Genomic DNA, 20,189 nt, shown 5'->3' with positions numbered 1-20,189 from the left:
CGCCACCCTAGAGGCTCCGTGGAGCTTTTTCAAAAATGTATGAAAATTGAAAAATGTATTTTTTGTTTAAACGATTTTTTTATCGTCACTGTCGGGCAGAAACCTTGTATCTCCAAGTTTCAAATGTGTATGTTTTTTTTCTCGCAAAGTAAAGCCCTGCTTCATCATACAAGACTGACGCACAAAAGTAGTGAAAACAGCAGATCTACAAGCACACAACGCCTCGCGGTGCGAGGCGTTGTGTGCTTGACGCACAAAAGTAGTGAAAACAGCAGATCTACAAGCACACAACGCCTCGCGGTGCGAGGCGTTGTGTGCTTGTAGATCGGCTGTTTTCACTAGTTTAGTTCATTTCTTAAATGATAAATACAAAACGAAGTTTTGGACATACAAGGTTTCCACCCGACAACAACGATATATAAGGCTTTTATAATTTTTTGCAGCTCCAGACAGATTTGTGTTGTTTTTTTTTGGTCCAATATAGCTCTTTCAACATTTTGGGTTGCCGACCCCTGGCCTAGGTTCACCCTGGTCTATACTGTGTACACTATCAGAGGTGATGATAGCCTGATACTGGATGCTTTAGTTGTCAACAACAAAGGCTATGTCCTTGTTCTTATCACTGTACATGTGGTTCACCCACTGAATTTAATAAAAGTGACCTTCAAACCTGATTAGTTGCCCGAGTTCCACTTTTGTTCTTTTTAAAATGTGTGTCGTTAAATGCGCTTTATCTGTCATGGACTCGCACACAACACTTCTTATCTCCCAACATGTTACGTGTGTGCAACAACTGGAACATATACAGTAGCGGAGTACATAGGTCAATACATTGCATTGCAGGGGTGTCACACCACATTCTGGGCCCTGCAGGGTACAAGGATTCACTCACATATTGTGCTTTAACTATTGAAAAACAAAATAGATGTACAAGCTCACAGCGCGGCACCGAGTGCCGCGGTGCGAGCTTGTAGATCTGCTATTTTTTTGAAAAATTGTGAAAATTTGTACGGAGTCTGAATATTTCAAATATTTTTTTTTTAAACCTATGTTTCCATGTCAGTGGTGCTCAAATATTTTCATGTGAAAACATTATATGTATTTGGCCATGGACCCCCAATTCAAAATATTTAGTTCCAGGGACTCCCCAGAAGCAAAATTTGAGTTACAAATTACTTAAAAAGTACAAATATTCAAAGATTTGCACACATTTTCACGACTTTTCAAAAATAGCAGATCTCAAGCTTGCAGCGCGGCACTCTGTGCCACGCTGTGAGCTTGGATATCTGCTATTTTTAAATAGCTAAAGTATAGAATAATTAAGGCCCCTCCACCTTGGGCCCTAGTAACTCAGTCCCACTTTTACCCCCCTTGTGACTCCCCTGATTGCATGGATCTAAATACAGCATCCACTTACAGCAAGAAAATCTGATGACTAAATCCCATGACATTATTATTAATCAATTTCATTCACTTTGTGTCTGCTCAGAGCACTCGCCTTTCGACCACACGGTCATGGGTTCGATCCTGGGCACCGCCAACTCAGCGTCTGAGTAGCTTGGCTTTGGTGCGGGAATTCATGCGCTAAGTACTCTGATTGATTGAATATTTTATTTGACAAAAATGTAGAACAGCACACGTACAGTCAAAACAAAAAATGTAGTACAGCACAAGCACAGTCAAAACACCCTGCCTAAAAAGGAACTCCCCCAAAAAGTCCTTGCGGTCTTGTTTCTGTTGGAGGTCCTTGGTATTCAATTCATTAACATACAAATGAAGCCTCAGTGTTAGTTTATGCAGGACACGGGAGTCGTCCCGCCCAGCTGTAGTCAGCTGTCAGTCAGCTCTGTTCTCATTCCTCATTCTCATATCTGCTGGTCATTACGTCACATGACTGCCAGACTCCAATCAAAGCTCTCAATCATTGGGGAAGGCTCCTTTAAATACGGCTTGCTTTCTCTACCTATGCTTGGTTTCCGAAGCTTCGGAATCATTCGCTGCTTGCTGCCTCCTCCAACCCAGCCTCCACCTTTGCACGATCAGTCTGGCTAAGCTCAAATACTTGTGATTGTCTTATTACGTTACATGTCAATGTTGTTAAGCTCAAATACTGTGATTTTGACTAAGTTACATGTCAAATGGATTGCTATTGTTCTGCTATTGTATTGCTTGATTAGCATGCTCAGAAAGCATGCACAAATTTCACAGAACATCTCCGAACGCGGAGCCCATTAACCCCAAGATTAACTGTATTCCATTTATGCAATAAATGGTTAAATCTACAATAGACGTGAATGTCTCTGACTAAAAGTAGCATCAAAAAACATTCAATTATCCTGGAAGACCATCAGCTTCCAGCATATTGAATCCATCTCCCAGGGGTCTAGCGGACAGACTCCAGCACTCTGGCTGATGTGCGACAATAAGCCTCTCTGTCCTGCTACTACCTAATTCACTTCATCATAACTGAAGATTTCATATTGTATGGTCTCTGTTATGCATCAAAATGCTTCCCTTGTGTATCTGCTGGATAACAAAACACAGCTTTGAGCCTCCTTTCCGGTTCTGAGGACAAATGAGTCGGCACTGCTCTGCTCGCATGACTCTGTCCTGAGCCGGACTTGGTTATCATTTCGGGTATCATGCCCTGTCAGTTATGCCCTGTTTTGTCCTTGATCATGTGAGTGTTTGCCCCCCTGCACCTCCCATTCCTTCTTTTTTTCTTTTTGCTTTTATGCCTTTATTGTTAGGGATAGTCAGTAGGCTGACAGGAAATGGGGGAGAGAGATGGGGAGTGACATGCAGCAAAGGTCGTCGTTGGGATCGGGACTCGAACCCACGACATGCTGTCAGGATGTGGCAGGACCTTTGGAGAGCTGGCTATTATTTTCAAATGTTTGTCTTGTCAGGTACGTCCTCCTCTGTGATGTTTTGAGTTTGTAGTTATTGTAGTCTATTGAGTTGGTTTAGTCTGGCATGGGTGTGTTCTTATGTGTGGTTGTGTAACATTTATTCGTCGTCCAAGTAAAGTCTTCGTTTATGTGTTCCGCGCCAACTTCTGCCAACCCCCATCCCCCTCCCCGTAACCTGGGTTTTTGGAGTGAGAAAAGTGGCCCCAGGAAAGAGACCTGTGTGTATGTTGTAACAAAAAGTAACAGGAAGGGGTTGGAGGAAGGCGGCATAAAGACCAGGCCCAGACGGGCGAGAATTGCAGTGCCTCGCTGGACAATGTCCAGGGACTTTTATTCAGACCAAAACAAACAAACAGAAAACGCGTCGATACAAAATCATTCTGGCTCCTACTGGACCTATACTGACTGACAACCTGAAAGGCCAGTCTCCAGAACCAGGCCAGGCTGCAATCCGGTTTACTGGTCAGAACAACAACCCTGCTTAAAAAGTGGACCTCCCCCTCCCAAACTCCAGACCAGGGACGTGCTGGCCACTGGGAAAAGCGGGACAACTCCCGAACGGCCGGTTCATTCCCGGCCGGTCCAGGCCGGCCATTAGGAAAACATAAAAAATAAAATGAAACCTCGTATCTCCAAGTTTCAAATGAACACATTTGTTTCGCAAAGCAAAGCCCTGCTTCATCATACAAGGCCGTTGCACAAAAGTAGTGAAAACAGCAGATCGACAACCACACAACGCCTCTAATCATTTTAAAAGTTATAAATACAAAACAAACGGTTTTGGACATACAAGGTTTTCACCCGACAACAACGAAATATAAATCATGTACGGTACAGCAATTGGCCCACTGGCTTGTCACTTGTCATGATCTGAAATGACAAATCTTTGAGTAGCAGCAGCAGCACTATAGAGAGAGATCTCTCTCTATAGCGCGCAATGGGGGCCTCTCCAACTCTTTTTCCCTGCTGAATCAGGGGCCCAGTATGTCCCTGCTCCAGACTCCTGTCCTGCTGAGCGGATGTGCTGTGTGTCTCCCAGACAGCTCTTATCTGTCCGGTTGCCACACACCAACTGTCTGTGGTTATACATGTGCCTGGTTCTTGAGAAGCCTGGCGTAATAACGAGTTCAACAGGAGCTGTGTGTGGGAGGGGGTGCCTGTCACAGTGTGTCACAGTATCTATGAAAGAGAAAAGAATTATTCTTATTAGCGAGATCATTATCTGATTAGAGTTTACTCAAAAGATTGGAGAATGAGGTCCAGGTCAACGCTTTAGCTGCTGCTAAACAGTAAGTAGTTTTCCACCTCTTCACAAGTTGTGGATAATGGCTGTGTGACGGAGCACAAAGAAATATACAAATGATATAGCAATTACTTTAATTAAAATATGCCTTGGCATTGTAGCGGAGGTCCTTTGCTGCAGAGGTCATGTCTGTATTTTACTCAAAACCCGGGTTTGTCTGGTGAGAACCTGAGCTTTTCACCCCGAATAGCCTGTAATCAGCCCCTTATGATAACATGCAATTTAGTGTCTATAGGTGACAACGACTGTAGTCTTCTATGAATAGTTGTGGATTTAGAAATGTATTGTTGTCTCTCCTCAGCTGTCTGGCAGTAGTAAATATTGTTGGTTCGCAGGCTGATTCACTGCCGCAGGGCCTAAAACCAATCATTGAGTACTTACTACTACAACATTAAGCCCTATACCACCGGATAGTGGATGGAGACGCCACTGAAACAGTTTTTAGCCATTCTCTTGACTGTAAGTTCTATGGCGCAGTGGAAAAGGGTCCATTGAAAGGCTTGCTTGGGGCTCAGCGCAGAATCGCGTACATTGTCAGCTATCTCATCTGGATGCATGATTTATGAACGTAGATAAACCCTCCAATGAATCACACTGACTGACTCTCCAGAGGTCACATTTACAGATGAAAGGCAACGGGGTGCAAATCCGCCTGTAAAACCTGTTGGAATGGCTCTTGATCTAAAGTATTTGTAGGCTACACTGGAGTACATCACCAGGAAGATATCTGGCACCGTAAAAGCATGCGGAACAGCACGTTTGCTCTTGCCTGAATGGTCCCTCTGTTGAGGCTTTATGAAGCAAAAGCAGCGACAGTGAGTGAAGGCTTTGTTAAGATATGACTGCCCATCTGTCTGTAGTTGTATATGCTGACATGTACAGCTGTTTCACAGTCCATCACATGGTCCGTGTGTAAGTCCCACGCATTCAGTCTGGTCCATGACCACTTAAACCCTATAACCTATCAGTGTTTCACAAACTTTCGAATGTCAAGGTCTGACAGTGTACAAATGGAACCAAATGAACCCGTTCCATGTGTACACTTCAATATATAAAGAAACTTTTATTTAAAAAAAGAGAACATTTTTAATTTGTCATTAAATACTGTATAAAAAAACATGATTCTGTCTCTTTTGAATAGCTTGTATACATGATTGCGCAATTGACAGATTGTCATGATAGATTGATAGTATTGACATTGGTTCTCAGTTAATAAGGTATGTTTATAAATGGCAGTGGTACGGCCACTTGTTCATACATGTTTAAAATAAAAGCATGAATATATGAATCTATTATTTTAATAGCATAGTGTTGAATCATGAACATGCAGCACTACAAACTGTTAAGTGTTCAATGGACCATGCGGCATGTTCGCACACATGGCACGGCCAGATGTTTCTCAGATGTTTACTTCAAGGTCTCCCCTTAACTCTGACAGTATACAAATGGTCCATTTGGTTCCATTTTTATACTGTTAGAGTTACAGACTTGTATGAAGGAACCCACAGTTCTAAAGGAACCCACAGAGTCCTTGGAATCCACTTTGAGAACCACTGCAGTACACATTTCTGAGCTTGAGACCCACTTTGAGGAGGATGCTCCAACAGATTTATGTTATATGTTTTCTTAATCAAACCACCCTGCTTGAGCAATGACGGCAACAATTCAGTGCAGGGCCTCAACTAGCACACATTGTATGGCATGTATAAAGGTCACGCACAAGCCATAACAGTGGCACCGGCTTTAAATTGTACATTTACAACATTCCTTCGGGAATACTTGGCCTCATGGGGCTTTGCCCATGTCAGTGACACTACTGTTCACCTACACCTGTTCCGAATGGGACGACGCCACATGCCACATACCAAACTCACACAGCTGAGGCCTTCGGAGCACCTGCTGTTTTAATTAGGCTGTGTGGGGTAGTGGGTTACACACAGCAGCGTCTCTCTCCTGGTGGAGAATGGCCATGTTGTCGTTGAGTATCTGTCTGGTTTACATTAGGCTTGTCTGGGCTCGTCCTTTAGATGGGAGCTCAGATGTTGTGGCGGCCGAGTCATGCTTGACTAAGCGCGGGCTGATCGTGTATCATTTTAGCTGACAATGGTGGTGAGCTGATTTAACCACAGTGGCTCAGCGGTCGCTTGGGAAATGGAAGGTTCCTAGTTCAATCCCCGCCGGCTCCCCCTGGGTTAGTTTAGAAGCGCCCTGGAGCAAGGCACGGGACCACTAACTGCTCCTGATGAGCAGGCTGGTGCCTTACATGGTTTCCTCTGCCGCGTGGGCGCACGTGTGCGTGTGTCTGAATGTACTGCATATTGTAAAGCGAGGCCATTTGAATGCACCATTTACCATGAACCATAGCTAAGCGTCCAACATTTTGAAGAAATAGGAGAGAATTTTGTGGCACATTGTGAGCTTGTAGATCGGCTATATATTTACACTAATTGATAACAAAGTTTATACTTGTTAACTCAGTAGTGTTGAAATTAGCAGTATCAGTATATGTCAGCTGAACATTTTCCAGATTTTCTATGAACAAGAGCTGTCTCTGTCATCGTGATTATTCGTGAACATGGGCCCTTACAATGGTGCCCACTTTTATATCCCCTAGCACACTTGTCTACCCACAGCTAATGCGCTTGACCCCGCGACTTTCCAATGTACGTGGCCTGAGAAACAAACAGCGGACATTATTAGTTCAAAGGTTTCCGGGGCCCGGGATCACCCATGACTCAGTCTTAACTAACTACACACTGGCTTTCAAGAGGTTAAACAAACAGAAACTAGCAGCCGGCTAGTGGGGGCCATGATGACTCAGCGAACATGCCTCATGGGATACGTCATGTCACCATGAGTTGCAAGGGGAGTCCACTGACATTGATGGAGGATTCATTGCATTGGTTGAACACTAAAGGGACAGGCACTGAGTAGGAGGAGAGGGAGAGCTTGAATACTAAACAGAGAGAACCGGCACTACAGTTGGCCATAATGGAGATCATAGGCTGTTTTGAAATGATCGATCACATCACTGGTGAATGTTGAATGTGAGTGCAGGGTGACTAGATTATTTTTGATTGAATTTTTTATTTGGGGTACTGATTCAGGATTTGCAATCTGACAGCTCAGGCGCCAAGCCGTGAAATGTCAAAACATGGTTTATTCTGCTCGGTTAAATCAAAATAAAAGTCATTCCAAAACATGAGCTCAAGACTAACCAACAGGTTTGGAGCGAAGACATAAAAGTCTGATAACCATTTAAACCGTACATTATACAGTACTTCATTGACCGAGGTCCACCAGAGGTGGGCCTCTCCTTTCTTCCCTACACATTTCCTTGACAGAAATAGCAGATCTACAAGCTCAAAAGCTTCGTAGTAGAAGTAAATCATCTATTTCTGTCAAATGTCTGCTTGTTTTCCCCCTATGTTTGCCTATTATGACATGCCCAGAATGGGGACCCGTGCTAGGTTTCATTCGTGGTATGACGTATGAGGTTTTGACCTTCCACCTAAATGATTGATAATATAATAATCTGTTAGTTTGCGTGAGCGCGTTGGCTCACAATACCGACAGCTTGACAAAGGCATGCCTTCACTTGAGCCTGATGCCACAGGGGCTGCGACACAGTCAGTGTCTGTGGCAACACTAGAGTAGACAGTTTAGTTTAAAGTGAATTATGACGCTGTCGTGTGGAAACCCTGTATGTCCAAAGACCGTTCCTTTTTATTATCATTATCAAAAATTGGGAAAATAACCGATTTACAAGCTAACAGCGTGTCACAATGCAATGCACACTACTACCAGCTATTGTGACTGCACTGGTAGTAGTGTGGTGTAGGGCATTAAAGGGATAGTTCACCCCCAAAAATACTTTTTTTCTATCGATTACTCACACCATGGAGACTTGAATTCATGGATATTGTTTTGTTTTTGTCGCATTGCTAAGACAATAATGTGATGACCAACAGTGGTACCCTATATTGAAGACACAAAGGGCCTGCTTTGTTCCCTATGGAGACACAAATTGGGCTGTATTTTGATTGTCTTAAGTAACAGCTCTTATGCCTTGACTTAAAGGCCTGTCCATACTGTCGCCGACCAACTTTTTGTCTGAGAATTCTGACTTTCCGACGTGCAGCTTTCTCTAATTCGGGTAATGCTTTTCAGAGGATGCGAGTGGCGTCATTTTGAAGTTGAACCGGAACTTTCCGACGAAAAGTTTGGTGGTCGGAGACATTATGGACAGGCCTCTAAGTTAAGGCATAAGAGCTGGCACTTAAGACAATCAAAATAGAGCCCTTTTTAAACAGTCCTCAAATCATTGGCTTATAGGCATGTGACAAAAAACAAAAAAAATATCCACAAAATTCAAAGTCTCCATGGGGTGAAAAATCGATTGAGAAAAAAGTAATAATTTGGGGAGTGAACTATCCTTTTTTTACGGGAGGAAAAAACCATAACATGTAGAAATGTGGAGATAAGAGGTTTCTGCCCGACAGCAACGGTTTCCAACCTAGTGTCAAAAAGACCTTCTGCTTCATCTCTGACTTGCTCTGACACGTCGAGCCGTCAAGAAGAATGTGTTTGCACAGAACCGCAGGCATGGTTAGTTGAACAAGCCTTTTCCAGGGTCATATACACGTACTCCTGCAGCAGCTGATCATCGCTGAGGAATTTTAAACAAATCAGCAATTTCCATAGGTGTAGTAGCCTACATTTACTCAAGTACTGTACTTATGTATAATTTTGGGGTACTTTTACTTTATCGAGAGTTTCCATTTTTCAATTATGCTCAGGCAAATCCTTTTTTACTCCGTCCACTACAATTGTTTGAAAACTTTAGTTACTAGTTACTTTTCATGTTTACAAATTGTAAAGAAACCACTTAAACCCTATTTTATACCTGATCTGTTTGAACATAGCTGATCTACAAGCTCACAATGTGTCACAATGCGTTGTGAGCAGATACTAGATAGGCTATTTTCTAAAACATTTGTACTTTTACTCATACAGAAAATTGGAATAAAGGACGTTTACTTGTAAACAGAGTATTTCTACATTGCGGTATTGCTACTTTTACTTAAGTATTGTTTGTTACTTAAGTAAAACAAAGTGTAGGTCTACTTCTTCCATCATTGTCAATTTTGTGGTATCTTTTGAATTGATCAGACCTCTACCTCGCACTAAATAATCTATTAAGTGACAAATAGAAAGACCAGTTGATCACGTTTCACCCTCTTTGTCTAGAGAGGACAAAAGGGCACAGGTCATCCTCTATCAAGCCTGCTTCCATGCTTGCATACACAACACAACCAGAAAACATAATTACATTTCCTCAGGCGAGGCAGCAGTAAATTCCCTGTTTAAACAGCACTGTTATTGAAGGCGACAGAATGTCTTTGACAAGAGAAACTTCCCAGTGACCAGTGTGACCAGTGAGGCTGGACGATATGGCAGCAAATCAATATCACCATTATTTCAAACTTTCGTCTCGATTACGATTAACATTAGCTATATGTTTTTAAATGGCAGATCTACAAGCTCACAACACCTCGCATCGCATTGTAAGCGTGTACATGTATAGATCAGGTATTTGCACTATTCACACCACCATTGTGCAACGAAGTACAGCACAATTCAGGGCTTAAGTGGTCAGACTAATCGATTTATTTTTGTATGTCAATTCATTGATAAGAAAAAAGAAAATCACAAAAAAACATGCTTCTCGATTAATCGATAAACCTAAATGAGCAAGATTATGTTGGCTAGAGGCTCTACATTTCGGTTTCGATGTATTTTCGGTTAATTTCCCCTTCCTTAAGCTATGGGCTTCTGAAGCAATCATTCACCTTCTTGCACAGAGTGAATGTCTTGCCCTACTGATGCCTTCAGTCTGTTCTAAGAGCTGTCAAAACGATGACGTGAAGCTAGGCCTTATACAATCCTTAGCATTGTTGAAGTCGGCATACACTATGCAGTTTCTCTAAAACGTCACCCCCTACTCCACAATCAAGATTCAAGAAGGAGTTTATTATTCACAACACAATGATGTTACTGTAGACAAATTGAGTGGTGACGAAAGCACCTTCCTGTATATGTGTGTGGGTGCGTGGCTGCGTGACTGCCTGCGTCCATGTGTGTGAGTGGTGCATGTGTGTGAGTCTGACAAACATGTCAGGTGCGAATGAGCAATTATCAGTCTCCATTATGGTGAATAGCAATAAGCAATCAAATCAGCCAATACAGCTGGGAACGTTTGGATGTTTGTCTACCGCTGTTTATTATGCTGGTGTGCCGTGTTTTGACAAGAGTGTGGGTGATGATGTTAATTAACGTTGTGATTAATAATCAACTCAGACAATGGGAGGCCATCCAAGATCTATCTGTCCACACTCCAAACACACCCAGAGGGAAAAACTCCCATGAATCGCAGGCAAGTGCTGTTGCACACCTTGAATGAACAGTAGTTGCTGCGGGCAGAAAATAGCATTTGCATGACAAATCTTAGCTAGATTCAGCACCAACATGTCCCCAGTTGCTCTTCATCGTGGTATCTCGTTACAGTTCATACAGTAGCCTATACACTTGTGGAAACCTTGTATGTCCAAAACCGTTCCTTTTTTGTTGTTATTTTTTAAATATATATATAGCCTATTCATCATAGCCGGTCTACAAGCTTGCATGTGTTGCATTGCTATGGGAACGAAATACTGTAGTAATCCGTGGGAACTAAATAGCATTCCTTTTTTTTCTCTCTCTCTCTCATGGCCGATGACGGGCTCCGTACATTGCAGATCTGATTTTTACATTTTCACTACTTGTATGTGGCAGGTCATTGATTTGCCCCAAAAACACTTAAAAGGTTTAAATGGGGTGATACAAGGTTTCTGCCTCCTCCGTTACTTGGCTCACAAACACATTTTTCTTCTGAGTAAACAATCGGTGACAAACAATACTTTTCCTTCAAGCCATAACCCCAAATGAAACGTTAAGAGACAAACTTGACAAGAAGGAGGAAGCTTAAAATGTGGTCATCATGCATGATTTACAGTGAGGTTGTTGTTTCTTTCTCTTCCTCGCTCTGGGGGACGTGGGGATAGAAGCACGGCGGTGTCTTGTGTTCCTTTAGCTGGCAGACTGGAGATGGGAGGTGACCAGAGCTGCGGTCGGTGACATCAACCCAGCTCCCATTTCACAGTCACCTACCTTTAGGATGTTTGCTGGACAAAGAGAGATGCAGGACAGTGTTTAGAATGACAACAAAAGCCCCGTGCGAGAGGACACCCAAGTTCCGAACCCATGTCATCATAAGGACTTGGTGTGTCAAACATGATGTGCATGGAGACATGCAATGCCAGTGACTTTCCAACTGCCCATTGGTTCTCAAATGTTTTCATGTCATTGACCCCTGCATTATGTGTAACTATTTGGCCGCGTAGGCCACCCCAATCAGAAAATATTTTGTCTATAAATAGTATATCTACCAGTAAGACTCCCTAATCGGGAGATAAGCGACCGTCAGGTCACATGCAGTGTCCAAAAATGTGTTAAAAAAATCAGCCTGTTGGTGGCATACTGTGTACCGTTTCGCGTGATTTTAGGGCAAAATCTGTAGGAGCAGTGTCCAAAAATGTGTTTGAAAGAATCGGCCTGATGGTGGCGCTAAATGGGACAGATCCATGTTGATGATATAACTCTAGACATACTGTGAACACCCTCAAGGTCAAGGACCCCTGCTTACGGAGCCACCGAGGGGACTTAGTAGGTAGAATCTTTTTTTTAGGGGATGTCAGTTTTTGGGGAGGGTGTGAAATCATTTTTATAGGGGATGAAATCATTTTTATAGGGGATGGCGTTTATTTGGGGGGGTACCTGCGGGTCCCCGGACCCCAATTTGAGAACCATTGCAGTAATTGCAGAGTGTGAGAGTAAACACAATACGGTAGACAGCAAAACATTGTGGAAATGAAACGTAAACAAGTGGTAGCTAAAGATAATTATCCGTTGAGATGACAGTTACAGAGTTGGTGAGACACATACTGTACAGCATAAACCTGAACCGTGCAGAAGTCGGGGAGAAAAACAGACAACCTGTCTAGACAATGAAGAGAGAAACACATCTCCAAAAGAAACAAAAACAATCTATATTGCTCTGGCCCTTTGAGACACATGCAGGGAAGCAGACAGTGGTGAAAGTGCCCTTCTCATAAAAGTCAGCCTCCCTCTTCCCATAAACCTCTGACCATCCGCTCGATAACAGTTAGGTAGCTACAGTACCTCACTGTAAAGCAGTGGGGTAAAGTAATCAAGTACATTAGTGTACTTAAGTACAATTCTTAGGTCCTTTTACTTTATTTGAGTACCGGTATTTTTATTTCCGTTGATCAATGCTTTATACATCTCAGAGGGAGATGCGATTATTTGAAATAGGTAGTTACAAGTTACTTTGTAGAATATAAGATTATTATGTAGATCATAGATTATATACTTCTACATCTATGTAAAAAAATCACACCAGTGTGAAGTGAGCAGTGCCTTTTATGAGGTTGATAATGCCAAGCTGACGGACATAGGGACGGACATACCGTACATACACACAAAGCCAGATGTAGGAGCGGTTAGTACCGCTCAAAAATAGCTACAAAATCACAACGATGCGAAGAGATGTGACCTTGTGGATCGGCTATTTCTGACACATTTTGAAACCTTGTGAAATGGGACATTGTGCATAATAAGCTCTTTCACTTTCGCTACACACAAGTTCATTTCGATGCCAATACTTTTTTTGTTGCCAATACTTTTCTTTAAATACAGGCCTACATTGTGCTATTGCTATTTTTAAGTCCAAAATGGGAGCACTTTCTTCCACCACTGCAGTTTAGGTAGCTTACTTCACTACTATAAGTACTTCACTACTGTATAAGGCCGGCCAGCGGTCTTAAAACAGTCGCGGCGGGTTCCTCCCGCTGTGTTTGTCTTCCAACTCATTACATCACCCCGCAGCTGAGGGATGATAAGGGACCGTTTAGTCAAGGCTTTAATGACCCCCTGTGTGTAAAATGACGCAACGACACGGCCACTGGGAAACGTTTGCGAATGATGAAATGTTTGCCGAAGGTAGAAAAAAAAAGAAACGCCCAGTGTTTAGTCATGGCAGGGGCCACGTGCACGGTGCACGGCCCTGTTGAAGGACATGGAGGCTGAGGCAGCATTAAATTTAAGGCCTTGACATTGAACAACAACTCCTTGTATACCTTTCTGACGAAATGGTTGATTTTTAACATTGCAGGAATTCTGCACGGATTCGGATTAAATGAGGCGGATCTAGAATGCCTGAGACATAAACAATAGCGAGTGTCATGTCGACTGTAAAACCCTGAGTGTTCATTTACGGGGTCCATTTATTTGTGCACACTGATAAATATATTATTAGTAAACAACAACACCTTCTTATTCCCATATGAGATACAATAATCCATCACACAGAAATAAGACAGGAGAGTGATCAGAGTGAGAATGGAATGTTTTACTATGGAGAGAGAGTATTCAAGACAAAGGTACAACAGAATAATCAATGGTTCGTGCTCTCTCTGACAAATTATGTTTTGACATGAGTTTATGTATGGTCATTTGGTCAGTCAGTATAGATGACGTTTCAACAGTTCATAGGATATGTTTCTTGTCCACGAATGACAAGACAAAGAGTCCATATACAGTAGGTTACTGGGGGGAAGAGATGTCCTTCTGGATGACACAGATGTCCCAAGCTGAGCCTTAGAATACCAAAACAATTCTCATTGTTTAGGTACAGGCTCCAGGCAGTTGATAAGGCCCTTAAACTTATGGATTGCAGTTTTAACCACTTAAAAGCTATATTTGTATAAGGGTCTATACTGAGCTACCTACTTTTTTCTCTCTACACTTTGCTGAAAATAGCCAATCTACAACCTCACAACACATTGCAACACAGCTATTCAGATATATGTTCATTTTCGCTGAATGTTTGGCCCCAGGGAAACCGGGTTTCATGTAGTTAAATCAACACTGGATTTGACTGTGTAACAACAAGGGCCTCGCTCTATTATTAGAAACCATAACAAGTTCACTTCCCACTCTTGGTGGTTATAACATTATTGACTGACATCTCTCTCTGCGTTTGGGATTTAAAAGCAGAGGCGTCCATCCATATATCGATTTTATGACACGAGGGGTGGAAAAACCAATGTGTGATGCAAAGGGCCTTATGCCTCTGGCTCCATGTGGATGCCTTCCATTCAACCCCCACACTGTAGCAGATCAACCCAAAGCCTTTATTCATTCACTTAATTAACACATGGATACATGTGGTCACACATGCACATGCACATGCATTTTTGCTAGGGCATTAACGACTTGTGATTTTTGCAAGTCGACTCGACTCGGTAAAAAGTTGAGTTGAAGTCGACTTAATCGTTTGATGATGTCATCACATCACACATGACCCCCCCCCAATTATTTTGGGGGGTCCCCAGATGATTAACTTAATGTGAAACATTGTTTTCTCACTCAACAGTAAACAAACCAACATAAAGTTTAAGTGTATAGAGGGTATCTTCACATTTCTAAAGTGCCAATTTAAGGACTTTTTAATACCTCTAAAATGGCAAATTAAACATAGCCCAGAAATTGTGAATATATATATATATATATATATATATATATATATTTTTCAACTTCGACTTTCGACTTTCACTGGTGGGAGTCGACTTGTGTAATGAAGTCGACTGAGTGAGTTTTTCGTTAATGCCCTAGCGCGTGTGCACACACACACACACACACACACACACACACACACACACACACACACACACACACACAGCATAAGATCGAGCGTTTGTTTACCTTTGAAAGTGTAAAGACTGTCCCTTGGTGGGTAATTCTATACACTTCCAATGTTAAATTAACAGTTAGGACTCCAACAGTGTACAAATTGGCCCATAGGGATCCATTATTGTACACTTTCAGAGTTAATACTCAGGATTTGAATGTCTGGCATGGATTTGAATGTCGAATCTTTTGATACTCTTCACACTGACGGCACCATTTTTTGTGTTCATCTGTTGTTATGGTTGCAAACTTGCGCTTTCTTTTTTTAGCCCCTGCCTAGAATTAAAAGCTGTGGCTCGTTTTCAGAAAGTGTCATCATCACAGGAACTGCAGACGGAGCGAGGGCCTGTGAAAAAGTCATCTGGAGCCCAGCAGCTTCACTTGAAAGAAAACACTTATAATGGTGCGATTGTTGCCGACTGACATTCCGCTGAGTGTTTGATCCGGCACGCTGATCAGATCCTGCGTGTCGTTACGTGTATCCCGCTAAAATGACATCCATATGAACGCTGTGACCTCTAACTGGCAGCATGCAATTAAAAGACTTGATCGACAGTCATAAATTCCTGCTTCCGCAACGTTACTCAACCCAACGTTGGCTGCTTAAAATCCCTAATTTTTACATTACTAGAAAAGAAAATTTCTAAGAAATTTTAAGTGTGCCTGCAGCTCGCTAAGTGTGTGCAACCTTGTATGTGTTAACATTAGCATATTTGTTAGCATTAGCATTTGTTAGCATTAGCATTAGCGGTTACGTTTTGCGCGTTTGTGGTGCCCCCTATGGGTCGAAGTGGAAATGCTTTTGGGTATATGTTCAGTATAGCGCCCTCCACTTGTGGTTAAAATTTGGGGTTGACTGGATGTTTCGTTTGTGATTTATGGCTACTTCTTACAAAACGGGCTCCTCCCGCTAACTTTGGAACCCTGTTACGGAAGAACGGTATGGACTATCAAAATATCGTTTAAATATGTTTATCGCATGAGTCCATAGATCGTGTGTATCGATTTTTGTGACATTTGGAGAAAATATGTAGGAAAAGGAGCAAAAAGTGTGTTTTGAAGAAAATTCAAAATGGCGGAAAATCTATCCTGACGCAAATGGGCGTGGCCTATATGAGGAGATGCGTCATGACCCAAGGAATCCAGCGAAAAAGGAATTTTAATTTTCCGACCCACGGTTCAAGAGTTACAGGCCGAAAGGTAAAGTGTACTGTTATAGCGCCACCATGAGGCCAACTGACGAAATTATTTTTTATTTAATCCTTGATATCATTATAAATCTCCTCTCCAAGTTTTGAAACTGTAGCCCCTATGGTTTGCGAGAAAATAAATATTGAATGTGAGTTTTTGCGATTCCCATTATAAGTCAATGGGTACAATTAATTCACTAATAAATTAATATCAATTAAACGATACAACTTTTCTCTTAGAAAAGTAATAGCACACCATTCCCGGCCGAGCCGCACGTTTTGATGTATATATTGCGTGGGTGGCGTAAATTGTGCGGCAGTTATTACGAGCAGAAATTTGCAAGAACATGACTTACTTACTTACTGACTTAAGTATGGCGGATTACAATAAGTGTTTTGCCATTGCATGGCAGGCACACTTAATTACACTGCTCTATAATTGTGACCGATATATTGCCCTATGGAGATCCCTGATGTCCACATCCCTGATGTCCACATCCCTGATGTCCACATCCCTGTGGCGCGACCTCGCCCTTTAGGGAGAGGTCGCTTGTCGCCCTGAGGCGTCTTACTAGTAATAAGTGATGCAAGATGTGCTCATATGTTTTACCTAAGTAAAAGTATCAATACTGCAATGTAGATATACTGTACTCTGTTACAAGTAGAGGTCCTGTATTCAAAATGTACTGGAGTAAAAGTACAAAGGTTTCTGCATTAACGTATACTTAAAGTACTAAAAGTAAAAGTATGCATTGTGCAGAATGTCACATTTCACAGGTTCAAAATGTATAAAGAATATTTTGAAAATAGTTGATCTGCAAGCTCACAATGCATCGCAACACAAGGCATTGTGAGCTTATAGATCTGCTATTTTCAAATACAGGGCTGAATTGTTTTGAAATAATAATCAAAATCTTCAAAGTAACTACTGTAGCAACTAAAGTTTTCGTATAATTGTACTGAGATGTAGTGGAGTAGAAGTAAAAGTATTGAAAATTGTAAATACTCAAGAAAGTAAAACAAAATACCTCCAAATTTTAAGTACAGTACTTGAGCATGTGTACTTCATTACTTTACACCACTGATAATTATCCTCCTCTTTCCACCAGTGATGGAGAACATTTGGTGAAGGTGTGCAACATTGAGATTCCTGGAAACTCATGAAACATTAGGTGCTCAGACAAGACTCATAAAAGTGAAGCGGAGTTGGAACAAACACACCGGCTATTTTGAAGGCCCATGACTGTTAACTAATAATGTGTTCCAATTTAGGAATAGCAGAGAGAGGAGCGCTGCCAGCGGTGAAGGTTATCTTGCAGGTCCTCTTTGCCTGGGTTCCGTCAAGGTATTTCCAAAGAAAGACGAGGCATTCTTCCATGAAAAATAAAAAGTTAAACCCTTCATTATGTTGGCATCAGGGGCGTCACAAGGGGGGGAAGGGGGACTGAGTTACTAGGGCCCAAGGTGGATGGGCCCTAGTAACTTTAGCTATTGAAAAGTCGTGAAAATGTGTGCAAATCTTTGAATATATGTATTCTTTAAGCAAACATTTGTAACTCAAATTTTGCTTCTGGGGGGTCCCTGGAACTAAATATTTTGAGATGGGGTCCTTGGCCAAATACATATCATCTTGGGGGTCCTTGACATGAAAATGTTTGAGCACCACTGACATGGAAACATAGGTCTCTTGCACACATTTTCACGATTTTAAAAATAGCATATCTACAAGCTCGAAACACGGCACTCTGTGCCACGCGGTGAACTCGTATATATCTGCTATTTTTCAATAGTTAACATTCATGGGGGGCCCGCAGTGAATCCTTGTACCCAGGGCCTGGTGTGACGCCCTTGGTTGGCATGATATCCATGCAGGGCAGTTCAAACTTCTGGCACGCTATTAGAGCGGCTTTCATGAGAGTGTTTCAGGAAGGGGAAGGGCTTCCCCTTACTATATAAAAACATTTTTTTTATTTTTCATGGAAGAGTGCCCTGACTTTCTTTGTAAATACCAAGCATACCATCATTTGAACAGCTCCCAACTATCCATAAGGACCAAAGTATGTGATGCTGCTTCACTTTACTGTCCAATTAATCATGTCCTTCATTATTTTAAATATATATATTTGCCGACAGAAAGTCTGCAAGTTTTTGTTCTAAATCATAACAAAAATCAGAGGCTCATTATTGCTTCAGGAATGCAGCCTAAGCCAACAATGTTGTGTTCTCTATAAAACATGACCTACAGGTGTCTGGCATTCAAAAAGAGATGTGGCCCTTTAAATGGAGTTCCTCGGTGTGATTTATTGGGATGGCCTGGGGGTGCAGGTGGAGAGGCCTCTGCTTTAAAACAGGTTTACATGTCTGAAGCCAGCGGAATGTGGCCCGCAGGTTCATTCACCTTTTTAGAAATGTTACCGTTAAAGAACATTGCTTTCGCTGCACTTTCTTTGTTTATGTCCTTCTCCTCGAGATCATGGAAACCATGTGTGCTCCGTTGTACCAAAAACAAAGTCATCATGTACAACTCGCGTGTTACTCCGGAGGAGGAGGAGCTCTATGTTGTGTAATGTCACCTTCGAGGAGAAGAAAACGTCCACATGCTTTCTCGTGTTGCATTTTCACTGATCTGACTTCAGAAGAAAAACAATACGAGGCAAAGCCAAATATGCACCCATGGGCACTAGACTGGATTCCATAGATTACATTCTGAAGATGACTCATTCTGTCACTTTTGCAATAAGGAAAGAAATGCCACTGTTTAATGATGCATGTCTTCATGTGATAATTGCACAGTGATACGAATAGCTTGAATGCTGCTGAAGCTCTTTGGGCATAATGAGTTGTGCATGTTGGTCATGCCAAGAGACAATGTCACTGTCACTTTTAAAGGTGGGCATACATGCAGTGTGAGGTCACTCAACATAAGTAAGTTAAGTAACACCCACAGTTTCCCAGGCCAGTCTGACTAACTGTATCACAACAGTGTGTATCTTCATAGCTGATACATACCTCAGAAAAAGAAGGAGAAGAAATCTTTAAGAACAGATAATAAGATATTCAGAGAAAAGCAGGATTACCTATTTTTGCCACACAAATGTGTTATTTGTCTTACTCATCGTACACTGAACAGGCCATTCATCACCTTTTATCATAATAGAATTAAATTAATCTAAGCTTCTTTATAGCCACTTATATGACAGGCTCCGTTTGGAGGAGTGGCTTAACAGCTGGTATTTGGGATACCGTCATCCCAAATACAACAAGGTTTCAGGGTTCCGAAAGGGGCTAGGTCTGGTGTAAAGCCTGATTTATTATAATCGCCGGTTTCGCCTGAAGCTTGAAGATCTGGTATTTTCGGTGAGCAGCACAAACGTGCAACCAAGTATAAATCAGCCGTATAAGGATTACCATGGGTATTTTGTTACTCTGTCCATTTGTGTTTGTTCACTGGCACGCAGTAGAGTGGATTGCCAAGGGGCAAGGCTGTGTTGTTGGTTGTATTAACACATGGCATAAGCTTTCACGTAAGCTTGGCTCCGCTTTGCCACAGTGAGATCATTCATGTACAGCCTTAAGTCCATTTTTGGTCTCCAAACAATATCGTCGTCCTGTCTCTGAATCTGACCTAATTCATGATTGTATTACCCTCTAGGTTTCTGCCCAAAATCAAATGGTGTCACATAATAAACTTAATACATAATAACAGGACTCGACCATGGCACCAGCAATCAGGACATCAGATTAGATACAGAAATCAGTTTCCAAACACCATTAAAAAAATATCACACTGCAGTCAGTGAGCTGCAAAGAACCACTTCAGATTGTAATCAAAGCTGTTCTAAATCGTGGTGGAGGAGGATAATCGCCATTGTGAGTAATGACTTGTGAAGGAATGATTGACGCAATGTCTGGTCT

This window comes from Nannobrachium achirus (assembly GCF_963921795.1).
Source record: "Nannobrachium achirus genome assembly, chromosome: 14".
Taxonomy (NCBI): domain Eukaryota; kingdom Metazoa; phylum Chordata; class Actinopteri; order Myctophiformes; family Myctophidae; genus Nannobrachium; species Nannobrachium achirus.
This window is presented reverse-complemented; position numbering follows the sequence as displayed.